At 50.6% G+C, this 22803-nt stretch overlaps 1 long non-coding RNA gene across 2 annotated transcripts in view; it reads left to right on the forward strand.

Moving 5' to 3' along the window:
* LOC146046132 (uncharacterized) overlaps positions 1-22803 on the forward strand; it is a 93032-nt gene that overhangs the window by 19454 nt on the left and 50775 nt on the right. For both annotated transcript variants that reach the window (XR_014465753.1, XR_014465752.1), the window contains exons 3-4: positions 12110-12245; positions 22018-22108. This is a non-coding gene — a long non-coding RNA (uncharacterized LOC146046132). The remainder of the gene's footprint in view (positions 1-12109; positions 12246-22017; positions 22109-22803) is intronic.

The raw sequence follows: 22803 nt of genomic DNA on the forward strand, positions 1-22803 counted from the left end.
GACCCCACCGATAAAGGGGTCCCCCCTTCCAGAACTTACCTGGCCAGGCAGTCCCAGTACCCCTGGCCTGTGAGGGGTGTGGTATGGGGTTCCGACATTCGGGATCCGGACAGCCGGACTCAGACAGCATGGCGAGCGCATAAAAACCCCTTGCGGGGGGTATTCTATTCTCCCTCTATGGGGGTCGTGGACCCCCACAAGGAAAAATAGCGAGTGGCCGTTGGGCTGTCGTTGTTTTGACAGTCGGGATCCCGACGTCTGGTAAATGACTGTCGGGAACGCGTCTGGCACCCCCAGTGGGTACCGGGCTGATTCAAGTGTAAAAATTTGAATAAACCATTGGGTTTTGCTGTGGAACTATGAGTTCCAGCAAGCCTGGAACGCATACTGGGACTTGGAGAACCACAAGTCCCAGCATGTGGCCCATTTAAGAGCTTGCTGGGCTCATAGTTCAAAAGCAGAACCAATAGTTAAATAAAAACACAAACACACATGAAAAATAAAACTTTATTACATTCAGAGCCCTTTCATCTGAATACTTACCTATCTTGACACGTAGGTAGGTCTCCTCCATCCATCTGGTGGTCCCTAAGAAATCCTGTTAGGTTACCTGGGGAAGGAAAGCATACTCACCAGGGTTCGCCGTTGTAGATGGCTCTGGCAAGGTTTGGAATAAATTTTTTCCATCTGTATAGACAGAAATGTCCTGCCTGTAGTATAATGTGGAAGCACCCAGCACAGGGGCGTAACTAGATCTCTCTGGGCCCCATAGCAAATTTTGAAAAGGGCCCCCCCACCCCTTTGTACAGGGTGTCAAAATGCATACACAGAGGCAGGAGGTAAGAAACACAGGGGTAGTGGCCGACAGGAGGGTCAAACACAGAGGAAGGTGGTACAGTACTACAGGGGGTCACAGTGGGGGTAGGGGCAAGAAGGTGTCACACAGGCATAGTGGGTTCAGGGGGTCTTACACAGAGGAAGGATGTGGAGAGTGGGGAAGGTGACACATACAGGGGATGTGTGGTACAGGAGGGTTAAAGACCAGGGATGAGGGTGGAAGAGGGTCAAGGTGTCATACAAGAGAATAGGGGGAAATACACCAGGGGTGATGGGGGGTGAAAAGGGTCACACACAGAGGAAGGGTGTAGGTGGCTCATAAGGTTTCATACACACACACGCACACTGGGTACAGAAAAGAAGGTACAGTGCTCCAAGGGCACTTACCAAGCAGGGGGTGAGCTCCAGGCACAGGGTCAAGTGGAGACCGGCGGCAGGGGAATTCATGCTGGACAAGGCAGCAGTGTCATCCCTGTGCGGATGCTGGAGGCAGGCCCAGCACTGTGTTCCCATCATGATGCAGCTACTGGAGAGGAGGTGGGTGCAGGGACTGCTAGGCGGGGGTCAGGGTCACGCAATATCTCCGGCGTCTGGGGGGTAGGCAGTGCGGCGGTGGGACGCACATCTCTAGCATCTAGGAAGAGGGTGGGGGACCCGGGAGGTCGCAGGGCGCATCACCGGCTATTGGTGGGGCGCGGGGCGGCGCAGGACACACGCACATTTCTGGCTCCTGAAATGGGGGTGGGGGAGGCCAGTGCAGGCCAGGGTACATCTCTGGCTGGCTATTGAGGGGCGAGGCAGGACCCAAAATGATCTCCGGCGTCTGAGGGGGGGCAGAGGGTGTCGCTGCAGTGGGTGCCACTGCCTTTTTTTTTTTATAGGGTGCAGGGTGAGTAGCGGGCCCTACCGACAGCTCAGGACCTGTAGCAGCTGCACCCACAGTAGTTACGCCACTGACCCAGCAGATAGCAGGCTCCCCGTGTACTGCAGGATGTCTCATTCAGTGTATGTACACCTTATGCAGCATGTGCTGTAGTAGCGGGGGTGTGCTATACATGGGGACAGAGGGGTGACTGGGCATTAGGGTGTGCTCTACATGGGGACAGAGCGGTGACTGGGCATTAGGGTGTGCTATAGATGGGGACAGAGGGGTGACTGGGCATTAGGGTGTGCTATACATGGGGACAGAGCGGTGACTGGGCATTAGGGTGTGCTATACATGGGGACAGAGCGGTGACTGGGCATTAGGGTGTGCTATACATGGGGACAGAGGGGTGACTGGGCATTAGGGTGTGCTATACATGGGGACAGAGGGGTGACTGGGCATTAGGGTGTGCTATACATGGGGAAGGAGGGGTGACTGGGCATTAGGGTGTGCTATACATGGGGACAGAGCGGTGACTGGGCATTAGGGTGTGTAATACATGGGGACAGAGCGGTGACTGGGCATTAGGGTGTGCTATACATGGGGACAGAGCGGTGACTGGGCATTAGGGTGTGCTATACATGGGGACAGAGGGGTGACTGGGCATTAGGGTGTGCTATACATGGGGACAGAGCATTGACTGGGCATTAGGGTGTGCTATACATGGGGACAGAGGGGTGACTGGGCATTATGGTGTGCTATACATGTTGACAGAGGGGTGACTGGGCATTAGGGTGTGCTATACATGGGGACAGAGGGGTGACTGGGCATTAAGGTGTGCTATACATGGGGACAGAGGGGTGACTGAGCATTAGGGTGTGCTATACTTGAGGACAGAGGGGTGACTGGGCATTAGGGTGTGCTATACATGGGGACAGAGGGGTGACTGGGCATTAGGGTGTGCTGTACATGGGGACAGAGGGGTGACTGGGCATTAGGGTGTGCTATACATGGGGACAGGGGGGTGACTGGGCATTAGGGTGTGCTACACATGGGGACAGAGGGGTGACTGGGCATTAGGGTGTGCTATACATGGGGACAGAGGGGTGACTGGGCATTAGGGTGCGCCATACATGGGGACAGAGGGGTGACTGGGCATTAGGGTGTGCTATACATGGGGACAGAGGGGTGACTGGGCATTAGGGTGTGCTGTACATGGGGACAGAGGGGTGACTGGGCATTAGGGTGTGCTATACATGGAGACAGAGGGGTGACTGGGCATTAGGGTGTGCTGTACATGGGGATAGAGCGGTGACTGGGCATTAGGGTGTGCTATACATGTGGACAGAGGGGTGACTGGGCATTAGGGTGTGCTATACATGGGGACAGAGGGATGACTGGTCATTAGGGTGTTCTGTACATGGGGCAGAGCGGTGACTGGGCATTAGGGTGTGCTATACATGGGGACTGAGGGGTGACTGGGCATTAGGGTGTGCTATACATGGGAACAGAGGGGTGACTGGGCATTAGGGTGTGCTATACATGGGGACAGAGGGGTGAATGGGCATTAGGGTGTGCTGTACATGGGGACAGAGGGGTGACTGGGCATTAGGGTGTGCTATACATGGGGATAGAGTGGTGACTGGGCATTAGGATGTGCTGTACAAGGTGACAGAGGTGTGACTGGGCATTAGGGTGTGCTATACATGGGGACAGAGGGGTGACTGGGCATTAGGGTGTGCTATACATGGGTACAGAGGGGTGACTGGGCATTAGGGTGTGCTATACATGGGGACAGAGGGGTGACTGGGCATTAGGGTGTGCTATACATGGGGACAGAGGGGTGACTGGGCATTAGGGTGTGCTATACATGGGGACAGAGCGGTGACTGGGCATTAGGGTGTGCTATACATGGGGACAGAGCGGTGACTGGGCATTAGGGTGTGCTATACATGGGGACAGAGGGGTTACTGGGCATTAGGGTGTGCTATACATGGGGACAGAGCGGTGACTGGGCATTAGGGTGTGCTATACATGGGACAGAGGGGTGACTGGGCATTATAGTGTGCTATACATGTTGACAGAGGGGTGACTGGGCATTAGGGTGTGCTATACATGGGGACAGAGGGGTGACTGGGCATTAAGGTGTGCTATACATGGGGACAGAGGGGTGACTGAGCATTAGGGTGTGCTATACATGGGGACAGAGGGGTGACTGGGCATTAGGGTGTGCTATACATGGGGACAGAGGGGTGACTGGGCATTAGGGTGTGCTACAAATGGGGACAGAGGGGTGACTGGGCATTAGGGTGTGCTATACATGGGGACAGGGGGGTGACTGGGCATTAGGGTGTGCTACACATGGGGACAGAGGGGTGACTGGGCATTAGGGTGTGCTATACATGGGGACAGAGCGGTGACTGGGCATTAGGGTGTGCTATACATGGGACAGAGGGGTGACTGGGCATTATAGTGTGCTATACATGTTGACAGAGGGGTGACTGGGCATTAGGGTGTGCTATACATGGGGACAGAGGGGTGACTGGGCATTAAGGTGTGCTATACATGGGGACAGAGGGGTGACTGAGCATTAGGGTGTGCTATACATGGGGACAGAGGGGTGACTGGGCATTAGGGTGTGCTATACATGGGGACAGAGGGGTGACTGGGCATTAGGGTGTGCTATACATGTGGACAGAGGGGTGACTGGGCATTAGGGTGTGCTATACATGGGGACAGAGGGATGACTGGGCATTAGGGTGTGCTGTACATGGGGCAGAGCGGTGACTGGGCATTAGGGTGTGCTATACATGGGGACAGAGGGGTGACTGGGCATTAGGGTGTGCTATACATGGGAACAGAGGGCTGACTGGGCATTAGGGTGTGCTATACATGGGGACAGAGGGGTGACTTGGCATTAGGGTGTGCTATACATGGGGACAGAGGGGTGAATGGGCATTAGGGTGTGCTGTACATGGGGACAGAGGGGTGACTGGGCATTAGGGTGTGCTATACATGGGGATAGAGTGGTGACTGGGCATTAGGATGTGCTGTACAAGGTGACAGAGGTGTGACTGGGCATTAGGGTGTGCTATACATGGGGACAGAGGGGTGACTGGGCATTAGGGTGTGCTATACATGGGGACAGAGGGGTGACTGGGCATTAGGGTGTGCTATACATGGGGACAGAGGGGTGACTGGGCATTAGGGTGTGCTATACATGGGTACAGAGGGGTGACTGGGCATTAGGGTGTGCTATACATGGGGACAGAGGGGTGACTGGGCATTAGGGTGTGCTATACATTGGGACAGAGGGGTGACTGCGCATTAGGGTGTGCTATACGTGGGGACAGAGGGGTGACTGGGCATTAGGGTGTGCTATACGTGGGGACAGAGGGGTGACTGGGCATTAAGGTGTGCTATACGTGGGGACAGAGGGGTGACTGGGCATTAGGGTGTGCTATACGTGGGGACAGAGGGGTGACTGGGCATTAAGGTGTGCTATACGTGGGGACAGAGGGGTGACTGGGCATTAGGGTGTGCTATACGTGGGGACAGAGGGGTGACTGGGCATTAGGGTGTGCTATACGTGGGGACAGAGGGGTGACTGGGCATTAGGGTGTGCTATACATGGGGACAGAGGGGTGACTAGGCATTAGGGTTTGCTATACATGGGGACAGAGGGGTGACTGGGCATTAGGGTGTGCTATACATGGGGACAGAGGGGTGACTGGGCATTAAGGTGCGCTATACATGGGGACAGAGGGGTGACTGGGCATTAGGGTGCGCTATACATGGGGACAGAAGGGTGACTGGGCATTAGGGTGTGCTGTACAAGGTGACAGAGGGGTGACTGGGCATTAGGGTGTGCTATACATGGGGAAAGAGGGTTGACTGGGCATTAGGGTGTGCTATACATGGGGACAGAGGAGTGACTTGGCATTAGGTTGTGCTATACATGGGGACAGTGGGTGACTGGGCATTAGGGTGTGCTATACATGGGGACAGAGGGGTGACTTGGCATTAGGGTGTGCTATACATGGGGACAGAGGGGTGACTGGGCATTAGGGTGTGCTATACATGGGGACAGAGGGGTGACTGGGCATTAGGGTGTGCTATACATGGGGACACAGGGGTGACTGGGCATTAGGGTGTGCTATACATGGGGACAGAGGGGTAACTGGGCATTAGGGTTTGCTATACATGGGGACAGAGGGGTGACTGGGCATTAGGGTGTGCTATACATGGGGACAGAGGGGTGACTGGGCATTAGGGTCTTCTGTACATGGGGACAGAGCGGTGACTGGGCATTATGGTGTGCTGTACATGGGGACAGAGGGGTGACTGGGCATTAGGGTGTGCTGTACATAGGGACATAGGGGTGAATGGGCATTAGGGTGTGCTATACATGGGGACAGAGGGGTGACTGGGCATTAGGGTGTGCTATACATGGGACAGAGGGGTGACTGGGCATTAGGGTGTGCTACACATGGGGACAGAGGGGTGACTGGGCATAAGGGTGTGCTATACATGGGGACAGAGGGGTGACTGGGCATTCGGGTGTGCAATACATGGGGACAAAGGGGTGAATGGGCATTAGGGTGTGCTATACATGGGGACAGAGGGGTGACTGGGCATTAGGGTGTGCTATACATGGGGACAGAGGGGTGACTGGGCATTAGGGTCTTCTGTACATGGGGACAGAGCGGTGACTGGGCATTAGGGTGTGCTGTACATGGGGACAGAGGGGTGACTGGGCATTAGGGTGTGCTGTACATGGGGACAGAGGGGTGACTGGGCATTAGGGTGTGCTGTACATGTGGACATAGGGGTGAATGGGCATTAGGGTGTGCTATACATGGGGACAGAGGGGTGACTGGGCATTAGGGTGTGCTATACATGGGACAGAGGGGTGACTGGGCATTAGGGTGTGCTATACATGGGGACAGAGGGATGACTGGGCATTAAGGTGTGCTATACATGGGGACAGAGGGGCGACTGGGCATTAGGGTGTGCAATACATGGGGACAGAGGGGTGACTGGGCATTAGGGTGTGCTATACATGGGAACAGGGCGGTGACTGGGCATTAGGGTGTGCTAAACATGGAGACAGAGGGGTGACTGGGCATTAGGGTGTGCTAAACATGGGGACAGAGGGGTGACTGGGCATTAGGATGTGCTATACATGGGGACAGAGGGGTGACTGGGCATTACGGTGTGCTGTACATGGGGACAGAGGGGTGACTGGGCATTAAGTTGTGCTATACATGGGGACAGAGGGGTGACTGGGCATTAGGGTGTGGTATACATGGGGACAGAGGGGTGACTGGGCATTAGGGTGTGGTATACATGGGGACAGAGGGGTGACTGGGCATTCAGGTGTGTGCTGTACAAGGTGACTGAGGGGTGACTGGGCATTAGGGTGTGCTATACATGGGGACAGAGGGGTGACTGGGCATTAGGGTGTGCTATACATGGGTACATTGGGGTGACTGGGCATTAGGGTGTGCTGTACAAGGTGACAGAGGGGTGACTGGGCATTAGGGTGTGCTTTACATGGGGACAGAGCGGTGACTGGGCATCAGGGTGTGCTATACATGGGGACAGAGGGGTGAATGGGTATTAGGGTGTGCTGTAGATGGGGACAGAGGGGTGACTGGGCATTAGGGTGTGCTGTACATGGGGACAGAGGGGTGACTGGGCATTAGGGTGTGCTGTACATGGGGACAGCGGGGTGACTGGGCATTAGGGTGTGATGTACATGGGGACAGAGGGGTGACTGGGCATTAGGGTGTGCTGAACAAGGTGACAGAGGGGTGACTGGGCATTAGGGTGTGCTGTACAAGGTGACAGAGGGGTGACTGCCATTAGGGTGTGCTATACGTGGGGACAGAGTTGTGACTGGCATTAGGGTGTGCTATACATGGGGACAGAGGGGTGACTGGGCATTAGGGTGTGCTATACATGGGGACAGAGGGGTGACAGGGCATTAGGGTGTGCTGTACAAGGTGACAGAGGGGTGACTCGGCATTAGGGTGTGCTATACATGGGGACAGAGGGGTGACAGGGCATTAGGGTGTGCTGTACAAGGTGACAGAGGGGTGACTGGGCATTAGGGTGTGCTGTACATGGGGACAGAGGGGTGACTGGGCATTAGGGTGTGCTATACATGGGGACAGAGGGGAGACTGGGCATTAGGGTGTGCTGTACATGGGGACAGAGGGGTGACTGGGCATTAGGGTGTGCTGTACAAGGTGACAGAGGGGTGACTGGGCATTAGGGTGTGCTATACTTGGGGACAGAGGGGTGACTGGGCATTAGGGTGTGCTATAGATGGGGACAGAGGGGTGACTGGGCATCAGGGTGTGCTGTACATGGGGACAGAGGGGTGACTGGGCATTAGAGTGTGCTGTACATGGGGACAGAGGGGTGACTGGGCATTAGGGTGTGCTGTACATGGGGACAGAGGGGTGACTGGGCATTAGGGTGTGCTATACATGGGGGCAGATGTGTAATTGGGCATTAGGGTGTGCTATACATGGGGACAGAGGGGTGCCAGGGCATTAGGGTGTGCTGTACAAGGTGACAGAGGGGTTACTGGGCATTAGGGTGTGCGTTGTGTTGTGTGTGCCCATCACCCAGTGACCCGGCGCGTGAGACCCGGCAGCAGCAGCCTCTCTGACACAGCTGCAAGGAGCACACAATTACGGGGCAGATGATGAGTGAGAGCCGGGTGTGAGCGGCTGCGCCCCAATCCCGTCTGCCTGCAGCAGCCCCTGTTTCCCTCCTCCCGGGCTGCCGGCATGCCCCCTGCCCCCCTGTGCCTGCTCTGCTCGGGCCTCCTGGTTCTCCTCCTGCACCTCGCCCGCTGCTTCTCCCCGCCAGTCTGCCTGCTGAAGACGGTCACCGCGTCCACGCTGCCCGCGCTCAGGGAGCAGGAGCCACTGTGTCCTCCGTGCATCCCGGAGCGGGGGATTCTCGGCTTCCCCTACACGTCCAAAGTGAGGCGCACAGGAGCATGCCCGCGAGGGACGACCTGCACAACACCGAGTGGCCCTACCACACACCCTGGGTGAGGGACCAGGGAGATGGGGGGCTTGCACGCTGGAGAACAATGGGAGGGGACAAGTGATGAGGGGGGAGTGGATTCAGGACGCGATCGCGGAAGTGGTCGCGTCCTGTGTACACACGCAGTGAGACATGCAGATATTCTAAGCAATCTTACTAGATTGCGTCTGCATGCACTGACTTACTAATCAGGCGATCCCGGTGTGCGGGACCGCGCATCGGGATCGCCAGGAGCATACACACGGTGAGATTTGTGCTTAGTTTCTAAGCAATCTAGTAAGATTGCTTAGAAAATAGCACAAAATGCTCCGTGTGTGCACCAGTCTCATCAGGCTTGCAGATGCAGGTTGGCTTGCGAGACCAAAGAAACTTTGCCTTGCAGCTTAAATGTATATAAAATATAACATCAGTTCTGGCCTCCGTCCTCCCCAAGTTGCCAGCCAAACCCTCGCCATTGATGTTATATTTTATATACATTTTCAGTAGATGCCTGATTCAGTTTGGATTGCACATGATAAGCTTGTGCAATCCTTAAGCAATGCAAATGCAGGAGGAGGTGCATTCCACCCCCTACCTCCATTCTCTACACCGCAAGCTCCCCTGCAGTAAATATGGCAGAGGTGTTTGTTGTTCTGCGATGTGATCACATGTGCAGAATGTAAACATTGCGCATAATGGGCCTTATTCAGATTTCATCGGTACTGCGCGCATTCGCACGCAGTACCGATGTTGGGCGTCTGCGCATGCGCAGACGTGTTTCTGCGCATGTGCAGGCTCATGGTGCGTGCACCCACGGCAACCTTTTGGGTCGCCGGGTGCACGCACCCATGGCAGCGAGGGGGGGGCAGAGATGGGCGGGGAGCGCCGGGCTGCCCCATTACCATATGGGAACGCCCAGCGTTCCATGGGCGTTTCCATGAGAACGCTGGGCGTTCTCATGGTAATGAGGAGGTGACGCGGGTGTGTGGGCCGGGTAGCTGACATCACCGGATGTCAGCTGGCCGCCCATATCCACGCCAGCGTGCACGCATATATATGCAACTGAAAAGTCACTTATATATGCGTGCACGCTAAACATCATTAGATGGTCACCGACCATCGAATGATGTGGGCGGACACCCCAGCAAAGCGAATGGATGTTTATGCAAAACATCCATTCGCTGCTGTGCGGGCGAAGCCACACTTTGCTGGGGCGGCGGAGGGGCATGCGTTCGCCGGGCGGGGTTTGGTGGATTCGCAATGTGGGTTGGATCGTACTTACCCAATCAGGAAGAGAGAATGGGTGAGATTTAATAGGATGAGAGATTCAGAAAGTGAGAGATTTGGGAAGAAATCTCCAGTTTTTTTAAAGCGGCAATCATTTACACTGCAGAACCAGTGTGATGTTGCAGTATAAATGATTGCCGCTTTAAAAAACCTGGAGATTTTTTCCCAAATCTCTTACTTTCTGAATCTCTCATCCTATTAAATCTCACCCTTGATGTTCCGGTCTCTCGGTCTCCAGTACTTGATGGGCGTTGGAGAACATACCGTAGTTGTTAGTTGAGGGGCGATGTTCTGCCACCTTGTGTAATTCGGGCTGACGGAGGAGCCAGGTGTTCTTCTGGAAGCTGGAAGTTGTTATGTGGCTACTGATGGAGGTATCGGCTGCTCCTGTGTGAGATGATGTTATACCTCCTGCACCTGGGGAAGTGATGTTACCTTCACTGTGGCGGCTGCAGGGAGAAGCTGGGAGTGAATGGGTCCTGCAGATGTTCTAACTTCTCCCAATCGATTCCCGTGAAGAATGGATGTTCTCTGATGTTGCCGTTCTCACCCAGACGCATCTCAGGGTCACCACACAGGAGCTGGAAAGAGGAACAGGAGTGTAACTAAGGGGGTTATTCTGCTTGGTGCGTGGGACCGTACACGGTCGGTTCAGGTTTTTTTTGCATCTGCGCATACGTAGCTTTCGCTATGCGCATGTGCGGTGACCTCACACCGCTCACGAACGGGTCTCTCCGTGCGAAAAAACCTGTCCGCAAGAGTACGGTCATTGTGGGCGGCATGTGGGCGTTTTTATGGGAGCGGCCGGAGTAATGAGGAAAACTGGGCGTAAACATGGGCGTACAGGGGGGTGTGCACACAAAATGCACGGTGCCACAACCGTCTCGATCGGCGAATGCACCGTGAATTTTGGACCAAAAACAGGTGGACGCCAAAGAGTGCTCCTGACCACTCTTAGAGCTACCGCATGAGAGCGGACGCCTGGGTCTGCTAATTAATGCCGAATACAAGTAAATTACATACACCTGAATGCAATAAGCAATGCTGCAATAACCATCTCACCCATTCAGAAAGTGTTTTTGTATACTTTAAAAAGCAGGACACTCAATTCACAGAAGTCGACGTGTGTCAACTTTTTTACTGTAACACAAACATACCAGTTTTTTATTAGGAAAAAGACACAAACCACATCTAAGAGCAACAATGATGTTTTTGGACTCAATTTCTACTTGCACTGTGGCGTACGTTCAGATATACGGAAGGTGACGGTGTGAAAACGGACGAGACCCGTCCGTAAACGGTGGCGTACGCTCTGATGTACGCCAGGTGTCGGTGGCTAAGAGGGAGATCCGTCCGTGCACGGTGGCTTACGCTCAAGTGTACGCCACTCCCCATTGTGACCATCCGTGTGTGGCTGTTCTGTGGGCGGACTTACGCTCACCGTGAGCATACAGGAAACGTACGGTGTGACGGACCGTACGCACGTTTCACCGATCCGATTAGAATAAGGCCCTAAGTTTCTGTTTATCTGCAGTCTGATTTCTTACAGTACATATTTAGGAGACATGATTTTAGCATCAAAGAAAAGAAGCATTATACTGTATTGCCCTAATCAGAGGATGTGTGTCTATGTAGTTTAGTATTCTTTCCCCTAACCTCTAGCAGGTTACTGCTTATCATGGTACCATTGGGGGTCATTCACTGGACTTGATTTGCTTATATTTGAATAGAAACAGGGAAAATGCCGGTGCTGTATAACGTGACCAGTAGTGTATGTCAGTGGTACAGTGACTCCTGCAGCAGGCATTGATCTGGCTTGGAGTTTCCTTCACTTATTTGTGTGTGTCAGGGAGCCAGTAATGTAATCTGACGTATGTAACTACGTATAGCTTCCCCATGTACAGCTACATGACCGCTCGTAGAACAACTACATGGCTGATACTAGAGAATGGGGGTTCTGTATAAATAACAGACGCTGACACATTGTTCATGGCCTCTTTGTTACCTAGTGCTGAATGCTAAGTATGTTCTCACACTCACCTCTTCAATGATGTTTCTTGTATTCGGGCACAGATGACAGCCCGCCAAAGCCGAGATGCGGCACTCCTCGGGGGATTTTCCTGTTGACATCTGGAATAGCACCACACCGAAGGAGTACCAATCCACTCCCGCATTATATCGGTCTCCCATGATGATCTGTCATTAAAAGGTAAGAAGTTCACTACATTACACTTCATAAACAGGACAGCAGATCTGGGCACAATACGCCTGCCATCAGATGTTACACTGACAAATAATTCCATACATGTGAGATGAATGAGAAATCAGATCATGTTTATCATATATAGGCATACTGGGCACACAGTTCCCAGGACAGACATGCTGGGCACACAGTTCCCTGGACCGACATGCTGGGCACACAGTTCCCAGGACCGACACTGGGCACACCATTACCAGGTTAGACATGCTGGGAACACCATTACCAGGTCAGACATGCTGGGAACACCATTACCAGGTCAGACACGCTGGGCACACCATTACCAGGTCAGACACGCTGGGCACACCATTACCAGGTCAGACACGCTGGGCGCACCATTACCAGGTCAGACACGCTGGGAACACCATTACCAGGTCAGACATGCTGGGAACACCATTACCAGGTCAGACATGCTGGGAACACCATTACCAGGTCAGACATGCTGGGAACACCATTACCAGGTCAGACATGCTGGGAACACCATTACCAGGTCAGACACGCTGGGAGCACCATTACCGGGACAGACACGCTGGGAACACCATTACCAGGTCAGACACGCTGGGAGCACCATTACCGGGACAGACATGCTGGGTACACCATTACCGTGACAGACACACTGGGAACACCATTACCGGGACAGACACGCTGGGCACACCATTACCGGGACAGACACACTGGGTACACCATTATCGGGACAGACACGCTGGGAGCACCATTACCGGGACAGACACACTGGGAACACCATTACCGGGACAGACACGCTGGGAACACCATTACCGGGACAGACACACTGGGTAAACCATTACCGGCACAGATATGCTGGGAACACCATTACCGGGACAGACACACTGGGAACACCATTACCGGGACAGACACGCTGGGTACATAATGGGAATAGAAATTTAATTAATTTATGTACAGATTAATTCTGGGGCTTTGGTAGTAAGAATGGAAATGTGACATTGTCTCCTCCATATCCACCTTATCACATAGCCCCTCAAATTTATTATAGCCTCACCTCTGGGGCAATGTAGCCACGTGTTCCAGCGTAGCCAGAGGCTCTGGGTTTGTTCTCGATCGCCAGCCCGAAGTCGGTGATTTTAATATGGCCGTCATGAAGCAGGATGTTCTCTGGTTTGATGTCTCTGTAAAAGGAACAATAAGTATTTTGTCATTAAGTACTTGTTTGCATACTGTACATCATAAGTGTCTAAGGCTGCAGATACGTCCTCAGACACATATTAAGGCAAAGTCTCCTGGTGCGTCTTAGGTGCATTGTGTTGCGAATAAGAAGTGTTTGCTGGCAGATGCTGGATGCTGGCAGAGTTGCTGTCCTTCCTGTATATTTGCACTTGCATGCATATAATCTTATAATCAGATCCACATATACACCGCTAGCATTGCTCCCAATGTCTGAGATTGACTTGAGTTGTCTCAATTTGCTGGCTCTGCCCTGATGCCATGATTGGGACTGCATTATCCCAGGTGTCTGGCAGTTGAGATGTATTTCCCTGTGGCCCAGATAGAAGTGGGTGTGGTAGTGACAGGGTGGTAGGAGGGGCTTTGGAGGGATGTAATGGTCAGGCTAGAGCTGCACACAAAGGGGTGTATATATATAGGAATCCCAAATTATCTTTTCTTCTATGTTTATTTAAATGAGGAAAGAAAGAAAGTTACCGATGGATGAAGCCCATCCTGTGGAAGTACTGGAGACCGGACACGATCTCGGCAGCGAAGACTCTGTTATAGAAGAAATGTAACAACATTGTAATATCCCAAATCAGCCATTGTGTATGGGCAGGATAGAGAGATACAGTGTGGGATGGGGAACAGTGTAAGAGCTGTAGAACACGAAAGGAAGACAAATACGGGTAGAATAGAATTCTAGCAGGAAGAGACAAATTGATGGACGTCCAACAAGGAATCCTGGTACTTATGTATTATCTGGACTCCCATGTTAAATACACCCCATTTTTTCATACCCCTACTATCCAACTACGCATGGTTGATTTTCTATAGTGTGGCGAGCGCAGCGAGCCACCGTGCCTGAAGCGTGGCGAGCGCAGCGAGCCCCGCGAGGGGACGCGGTCTCATAAGAAAAACGGGAGTCCAGATATTACATAAGTACCGGAATCCTATATCACACAGAGTTATACACCAGATTATGCATAGATCGTACGTTGTAGCCGTAGACTCAAGACGCCCTCTTGATTGCAGCAGGTCAAACAGGTCTCCACCGCTGGCGTAGTCCATGACGAATGCCAAGACGTCTTCATTCTGGAAGGTCAGAAGTCCATGTGCTAAGAAGGGGCTCCCAGATGTTGATTGTAGGGCTCTGGTCTCCATCCACGCCTTCAGTTCTTCTCTATCTGACAGTCCGTTGTTGTTCAAGAGTTTAATGGCGACATCCGTCTTGGTGATGTTGTCGTGCGCCAGCAGGACCACTCCGTATGTGCCTCGGCCTAACTCCCGACGGATGTCATATCTCTCCAGGAATTGAGATTCGTCCTCGGGGCAGTCTGGCGGTGAGATGCTGCTTGGTCCTTGCGGAGTAAAATAATAGATTAGGAATTTATTATTCAACAGATAAGGAGATAGGGCACGATTCAAACTTACAGCGTAGCACACTATAGGGTTTTACAAAGCTACTTCTAGCTAATCGGAACCACCAGGCCTCATTGAACAGTAAGCCCAAGCTCCTGAATACACCTTTAATTAAGTATTCCTACGTGGGGCACTCCAGCCTCTCTGCCCTTCTCCTGTCTGGTCCGGTCTCTCTGCCCTTCCCCTGCCTGGTCCGGCCTCTCTGCCCTTCCCCTGCCTGGTCCGGCCTCTCTGCCCTTCCCCTGTCTCGTCCAGACTCTCTGCCCTTCCCCTGTCTGGTCCGGCCTCTCTGCCCTTACCCTGTCTGGTCTGGCCTCTCTGCCCTTCCCCTGTCTGGTTCAGTCTCTCTGCTCTATCCCTGCGTGGTTTGGACTCTCGGGCTCTGTCTGATCAGAGCCAGATTAAGGTCTAAATGGGCCTGGAGCTGAACGATCAAGGGCCTATTATGCACAATAATAGGGATTGTGGCCAGCACCGAATAATGTGGGTGGCATGACCAGTGTTCTGTTTGGATGATCTGCTCATGGGTGTGTCTGTATTTGTGTATATACTTTCAACTAATTATATATGCCTGGAAAAGGCAGGGGGCTGGCATAAGAAAAATGTAGGGAGATATATTGACGGGTGCACTCCAAAGGTGCACCCGCAGGACGCCGATGTCCTAACTACTTGCGGGGTGAGGCGGCACTACAGTCATAAAAAAATACTGAAAGCCGAAACTTGGTAGACAACATTTCAGCACCTTTTGTGTGGTCACCTAAGTTTACCACACAATATACCCCTTATACAAATCATGCAACACAATAGTAACCCCCCTTGTACTGTACTTGCCTCTATTACATTATGCCACATGGAATGAGCCAAAATTCACACCGAGTGAGCCAAATTTCACACTATGGCACATGGATTGAGTCACAATTCACATTATGCCATACAGATTAAGGCAAAACTCACATTGTGCCACATGGATTGAGCCAAAATACATACTTCACCAAGCATATCCAAACAGTGGCCCTCCAGCTGTTGTGAAACTACACATCCCAGCATGCCTTGACATAGTTTTAGCATTCCCTAATAGCAAAACTGTGGTAATGCATGATGGGACTTGTAGTTTCACAACAGCTGGAGGGCCATAGTTTGGATATGCCTGCGCTATACCAAACAGATTGAGAAATAATGCACAATATGCTTCATAAATAGGGGCATTGGCGCGCATTAAAAATTTACACCATAATGCCCATTACATGTTAAGACACACACGATAATCTTCATTACGTATTATGCCAAACACCATAATGCCTATTAAAATGTATGCTACATACTGTAAGTGTTGCTTACCTACATGTTCATTGCCAGGGGTTCCATGTTCATTGCCAGGGGTTCCATGCTCGTTGCCATGTGGGATTACATGCTCATTGCCAAGGGGGAATACATGCTCGTGGTAACTTGGGGACAGCCTTCGCTGTGCAGAAATGACAGCCATTAACAGCCGGGCAGAGAGCAGGGGGCTGCCCGGCTTTATTTAGAGCACTGCTATTTGAAATAATACCCCTTTCACACCAGAAAATGCAGGGATTTACCCGGGAATATGGTCCCAGGATCATGCAGGGACATTCCCGGACTGGCCCCTTTTACATCAGCCAAGAGAAAACCACCCCCGCCCGCTTTAAATAACCAGCTATATCTTCGGAACCAACTGACCCATTTACATGTGGGCTTCGAATGATTTTGGTACCGTGAAACTGGGCCGTTTGTTTCCAGAGAAATCTGTCCTCAAACAACATGAACAGCCATGAAATTACATTTCAGAACTGAAAAAAATTGGTTTACCCGCAATATCTCTAGAATTAATGAACTCATATGGACCAGGTATCAGATTGAAGGCCCAGCGATTTGAGCTTGACTGAGATCAACCTTAAGCTTCTGTGAGGGGGAACTGGCAGCTGTTGGAACCGGGTGGAGGTCGGAATTAGCGGGTCCCATGTTATCCTATGGGGAAAACGTTCCAGGTTTGCCTGACGGTATCTCCGGTTCCCGGGGGGCTAGCGACGCGGGGCTGGGCTCATTGGAAAGCCCTGGCCCTCAGCTACAAAACGGGCCTATTTGGAGAGTGGGCCTGGAGCTGTAGCTCCATCAGGCCCATTGTTAATCCGGCCCTGTGTCTGATCCAGGCTCTCTACCCTTCCCTTGTTCCCTTGCAGTGCCTTAGCCCTTCCCTCTGCTTATGTAGGCTTTCTGTCCTTCTACACCTACCACCAATGTTTTCTATGTGCCCCCAGACTTCAGACACAGTATTGCCCTGCACCTTGATCACTTTTGAGTTTAATAATTTTGTTGCGTAACTGAATAGTGCCTATTTAATATTGTAGGAATGGAGCATGTGCATTTATGTGTTGTAAGGAACTGGTAGTGATGCATTCTCATGCAAATTTAAGCAGGTAAATTATTGCTAGTGATCAAAAGGATTGCCTGGGGTTCTAGTGACCAAGCCAATTCCTCTGAGCTAATCCTGTAGTTACTGGCCATACCGTTCTGGCACTAATCACATTGCCTGTAGTACATTTGTAATGGCATTGAGCTACAATAGATGCCAACCATTACATTTGCCTGATGGGCCCTTCATGTCCAAGTTTGACACGGGATATAATGCGTTTTGTTGTCCTATAAACAGCCTGAAAGGGTTTGCATCTGTATTCCTATATGTGAAATTCATGTTAACATACATTACTTTAGATTAAATATCTAATAATAGATTAAATATCTAATAATAGATTAAATATCCAAGTCCATAATTAAATGAAGGGAAAAAACCGCCATGACACCATGGCGGGGGATTTACTAAGATGTGTATTCTACTTCACATGTGATGTTGCTATGGGCAACCAATCAGATCCTGTCTTCTAGAGGATGCTAAATAAATAAGTAGATTCTGATTGGTTGCCCATAGCAACATCACATGTGAAGTAGCATACACATCTTAGTAAATTTCCCCCCATGAGTCATTACACCGGGTGACACCAGCCCTACATTCTTCAGTTATCACCATGGCTGTCTTCCCCAGGGGGGTTGGGCTGTCACGTATAAATGCAGGCACTGCCATCCTGGGTATTACCACCTTTAGTGCCAGTAAACCTAGAGTTATTCTGTAAACCCCCTGATGTTTGGGTGTGGGGTTAATGAAGTAATAATAATAGTAATGTTAGGATTAGGCTAGGTAAAGGTAGAAGAACATTCATACTGTGTTTTCATTGTGTAAATGACACTGCGAATGCCGGCATATGCCTGTCACCAAACTGAGCTATACTGTAGGTTACAGCACCTTTGTAGTTGTGCACCTTTCTCCATAAATATTACAGTAGTTTTACTAATCCTTTTTTTTAAGACTGTCTTTATCTGAATAACTGTAGTAACCAATGAAATGAATATAAATTACATATAAAACATTATTAATATTTTTTTTTATATAAACAATATTCAACTTTGCCAGTGTGAAAATGAACTACAGTGCAAGGACATCCAACTACATTTCCGCTTACCTGGTCTTGGCTGATCTTCATCCGGGTCTTTAGCCTCGCTTGCTGCTCTCTTTCTCTCTTCCAGCGATTCCTCCTCTCTGGATTTTCTTGATGAAGTGTTCTTCACTGTCTTCTGGTCTTTTTCCTGCATCTTGCTGCTGGACTCCTCAGGTGCTTCCTTTTCAGGCTTTCTTGATGTCTCCTTCCTGCACCTCTTCTTTCCGGCCATCTCCTCTGTGTTCTGGTCTGTCTTCTGTATCTTGCCGCTGGGTTCCTCCTCAGGTGCTTCCTTTTCAGGCCTTCTTGAGGTCTCCTTCCTTCTCCTCTTCTTCCCGACCATCTCCTCCATCTTCTGATCCGGCTCCTGCATCTTCCGACGGGTACACCTGATCCAATATGTGAACTTACCTCTGCTGATCTGGCTCCTGCGTCTTTCGACGGGTACACCTGATCCAATCAGTCGACTTACCTCTCCTGATCCGGCTCCTGCGTCTTCTGACGGGTACACCTGATCCAATTGGTCGGTTTACCTTTCCTGATCTGGCTCCTGCGTCTCCCGACGGGTACACCTGATCCAATAAGTTGACTTACCTCTCCTGATCTGGCTCCTGCGTCTTCCGACGGGTACACCTGATACAATTGGTCAATTTACCTTTCCTGATCTGGCTCCTGCGTCTTCCGACGGGTACACCTGATCCAATTGGTCAATTTACCTTTCCTGATCTGGCTCCTGCGTCTTCCGACGGGTACACCTGATCCAATAAGTCGATTTACCTCTCCTGATCTGGCTCCTGCGTCTTCAGACGGGTACACCTGATCCAATTGGTCAATTTACCTCTCCTGATCTGGCTCCTGCGTCTTCAGACGGGTACACCTGATCCAATTGGTCAATTTACCTTTCCTGATCTGGCTCCTGCGTCTTCCGACGGGTACACCTGATCCAATTGGTCAATTTACCTTTCCTGATCTGGCTCCTGCGTCTTCCGACGGGTACACCTGATCCAATAAGTCAATTTACCTCTCTTGATCTGGCTCCTGCGTCTTCCGACGGGTACACCTGATCCAATAAGTTGATTTACCTCTCCTGATCTGGCTCCTGCGTCTTCCGACGGGTACACCTGATCCAATAAGTTTACTTACTTCTCCTGATCGGGCTCCTGCGTCTACTGACGGGTACACCTGATCCAATAAGTTTACTTACCTCTCCTGATTCGGCTCCTGCGTCTTACGACGGGTTCACCTGATCCAGTAATTGGCTTTCTGTCTCCTGAAATCGCTTTTTCTCCCCTTCTCAATCCTCTGCTTGGGCTCCTGCTTCCTCCTCTGATGCTGTCTGCTGCAGAGATGCCAGTTGGAAAATAACTGCCACTCTCAGCTATGAAAGTGTATAGCTTGGGTCATGTGACCAGCTTGCTGCTCTCCCATATACACTCTATAGTATCCATGCTAATGGGTCTAATTTTATTTTTAGGATTTCTAATTTGCTATAACTTACCCTGTTAATGTTATTTGTGCCTAATTTCAGTGAGATCCTATGTACATGTTCCTAATTTATAATCTAACTGCAGGAAAGGAACATTAAATGTACATAAATGTATGGCTGTAACTATTTCACCAACATAATACAATAGAATACAGCCCTCCGGGGTAGTGATAATCAGGTGCCTATGTTTTTCACTTTTAAATACATCTACTAAAATATCTGTTTTATAGGGATGGCCGTTGTTGCCATTGCCATCGATGGCAATTCTGCAACTTGCCATCGATAGTGCTAAACTATGCAATGATGACCATCAATATTTTCACATATCGATGGTCATCCATTGTGTTTGGTTGATTGGCCTGTGGGCCAATCAAAACACGGGGGACATGGCTTCGCTGGTGTCAGGGGGCAGAGCTATGCTCTGTGTCCCGGGGCTTTGAAAAAATAAAGCAAACATCGTTTTACTGTTCCATCGATGGAGGGAAAGCATCTGGTTCTCCCCCATCGATGGCTAAAGTATTCAACATTGGCCATGAACCATCGATGATTTCGAATCATCGATCTTGAATGGCCATCCCTACTGTTTTACTTTTGTCTGTATTGACATGTGAGAGGGGAGTTAGGGATGGGAGTGGGGGAATAACAGATCCCCCAGCACGACCCCTTCCATCAGGTACAAGAGGATCTGCTCTTGGGCTTCCCCCTGTTTATGATTGTAGTCACCTGTGTTGAACTAGATAATTGATGAGAAAGCTGTTTCACTGCAGGTAACCACCTGGGAAGTCCGGGAGCAGAGCTTTCTGTACCTGATGGAAGGGTCCTATTGGACGGTCTGGGTACAAGTGTATAGTGTTCTTCCTGTAAGTGGGAAAGTGCTGCTTAAGCGGATAGCCTTTGGTGACCAGTGAGCCAGTCAGAGGGCTTTGTGTCTGACTGAAGTGATTTGGCATAGATGGATTATTGAGAGATATTTTATATAACACATATAACACATCACCATCTCTACACTTAGGCCCTGATTCTGGTTGACTCGGTAAGCTGTGAAACTCGCAGCGTACCGAGTCCCAGAGGGCCTGCCCCTGCCGAATCGCCACCGTATCACCTTGCAACCATGCGAGGGGAAGTGTCACGAATACACATACCCTCTCATGTGCCCGCAGCAGTAGAAATCATTTGATGATCACCGACCATCGAATGACTTATCCAGGCCACGCAAATATAAGTCAGTGGCCGGCTGAAACCAGGACGGACGGCTGATGTCATCCGCCTGCCCGACGTCATGTGACGTCAGCCGTCCAACCCTGGCACACCACCTGCTGCACGCAATCCCATGGGGACGGCCATGAAATGCTGAGCGTTCCCATGGTGGACACCCTACTCTGCTGCCCCACTCCCCTGGCCCACATTGGTCAGTGTGAACTGATCAGTCGCTGAGTTCAGTCACCCAGGGACCCTGCACATGCGCATAATTCATTATGCGCATGCACGGAAAAAACCCATCGCTGGACCACGTGGGGGTGCAAATGAACAATATGACCCCCTTACTGTAACATTCATTTCTTATAGAGGAGCATTGCTTCCCATTTCCAGTTCTTGGGACAAGCTAACGTCGCACAATTTACAGGTCTCCTCACAGAAACACAAGTGAAATCCTAAGAATCATCTGTAGATATTTTATAATGTGTCAGTGAGTAATGAATATGCCTGTGCTCCAGCAAGGACATATGGAAAACATGCACTGCCAGTGTATGCAGAGGACTGCATCTGAGAACACTATAGTAAAGTGATTGTGTCCCTGTTTCCCATTTCAGTTTGCACATATAAAATGCTGAAAGGGTGTTTCTTACAAAAATCCATGAAAAAAAAGATGATAAATTGGTTACAAATGTATTTTATTATTACATATAAAGCAGTTGGGAAGAGTGAGGTAGAAAGTATTTTTAAGTCCCAGATCTTAGTCACCTTTCTCTGATGGTGGCAATAAGTGAGTTTCTGTTGCCCCAATAATAGGTAATAGACAATCCACCTTATTGCTGCATGTTAGTAACTAGACCCCTAGGTTGTGCACTATAGTCAGTATTGTGTGAATAGTGCAGTAATAACCTTTATCTATGTTACCCAGGACTACACGAGTACAACGGGTGAGCAGCCGGCCACCTATGTGTACACCGAATATGTGCTGCACCTGGACCTGTTCTAGCATTATATCAGAGGTGAGTTGTTAGGTAACATATAGGTTTTCTGTGTCCTTCTTCCCTCCTGTCTCCTTACCCCTCACAGCCATTAACCTGGGGCAGAGGGAGAGTGTGTGAGATCTGTAGAGAGAGAGATGGCGACCATGAGCACAGACAGATAAAGGGCCTGATTCAGTCCTGTTCGCTAAGCTGCATATACTTCCAGCCTAGCCAACAGGTAAGCGCCGGCTGTCGGACAGATCAAAAATAAATAGGAGCCGTCTGTGGCGGATATGATACTGAGACCTGCCAATGCAATGGTTAAGGAAGATCAGTCAAAGACAGAATGAAAATCAGTGACAACAATTGTTTCCCCCACAAACAATACATTTTTATTTCATTGATTTTGTTCTGCAAAAGTGTGTACCAGCCAGGATTATTGAGCCAGCAATTGGGGCGTTGCAGAGTCAGGCGGGGAATTCATGTGTTCCGTCTGCTGCCTGCTTATGCCGACAAGTGTGTCCAGTCTCTCTCGCTCTCTCTGCCCCAACTCACTCTCTCTCTCTCTCTCTCTCTCTCACTCTCTTTCTCTCTCTCTCTTTCTCTCTCTCTCTTTCTCTCTCTCTCTTTCTCTCTCTCTCTCTCTCTCTGGACGGGATGTACAAAGCATTGGCGGTACATCCCACTGACCATCGCATATGTAGATTATGTAGTTTGGAATGTCCATTCGGTTT

The sequence above is a fragment of the Crinia signifera genome, chromosome 11 (assembly GCF_055691185.1).
Source record: "Crinia signifera chromosome 11, ASM5569118v1, whole genome shotgun sequence".
Classification (NCBI taxonomy): Eukaryota; Metazoa; Chordata; class Amphibia; order Anura; family Myobatrachidae; genus Crinia; species Crinia signifera.